We start from the raw sequence: 1,213 nt of genomic DNA on the forward strand, positions 1-1,213 counted from the left end.
CAATTCATAACCACTACGCTACCAGAGCTCCTTATGTGTGTTCACTGTTGTTGTTGTTGTTGTTGTTAAGTGCCGTCGAGTCGGTTCCGACCCATAGCTACCCTGTACAGGGTTTCCGAGGTTGTAAATCTTTACGGGAGTAGTAAGCCTCATCTTTCTCCCTCGGAGTGGCTGGTAGTTTCGAACCGCTGACCTTAAGTTTCGCAGCCCTATTCGTAACCACTACACTAGGGGCCACTAATTTATGCAAGAATTAATGCTCGAAGATGCTGACAAAAAGGTTTGAAATTAAAATCTACATACAGGTACCTCAGAAGAAAGGCCTGGTGATTTACTTCTGAATATTAGCTTCTGAAAACTCCAAGAAGCATGTTTGTACAGTGACTAACATGGAGTCACAATGAGTCAGAATAGACTCGCTGGCAACTGGTACCGTCTAAACTATATGAGAGCATGAGCTTGGTCTATTTTGTTTATTGTGCCTGGCTTATAGTGTTTGCTAATTAAATAATGCTTAATGAGTGTACTATTTCTAAATCAGATCAACTCAGATCAAAGGGCAGTAGGAAGTACAGTTGATCAGGGGATGTAGTAAGTTTGAGTACGGCAGTCTTCTCAAGAAGCATGACTTCAACTGGGATTCCATCACTGAGCTTATAATTCTAAGAAAATGCATTAAAGCTGGCAATTTCAAACTGCTGACCTTGAGGTTAGCAGTACAAATAGTAATCACTACAGTACAAGAGCTCCTTTGATGCATAATGGATGGATGGATAGATGGTGGATGGCAGTGTGCTGTGGAATCAGTTCCAACTCTTAGTGACCCTGTATAGGATTTCTGAGGCTATAAATCTTTAAAGGAACAGAAAGCATCATTTTTCTCCCACAGAATGGCTCATAGTTTCCAACTGCATACCTTGAGGTTAGCAGTCATACTGATTATGGTATGATACCACAGCTGCTTAAGATACATAATTAGCACTACATAACAACAACAATAATGATAATAGTTGTTGCTAGGTGCATTCAACCCTATATAGAGCAGAAGGAAGTAGTTACTGATCTTGCACCATCCTCACAATTGTTCCTACACTTGAGCCCATTGCTGCTGAAACAGACATCCTTGGTTGGGAGTCTCTTCCTTTAATGCTCACCTTCCACTTTGCAAAGCATGATGTACTTCTCCAGGGACAGTTGTTTGTTGTTGTTAGGT

This window comes from Chrysochloris asiatica, unplaced genomic scaffold (assembly GCF_000296735.1).
Source record: "Chrysochloris asiatica unplaced genomic scaffold, ChrAsi1.0 scaffold00208, whole genome shotgun sequence".
NCBI lineage: Eukaryota > Metazoa > Chordata > Mammalia > Afrosoricida > Chrysochloridae > Chrysochloris > Chrysochloris asiatica.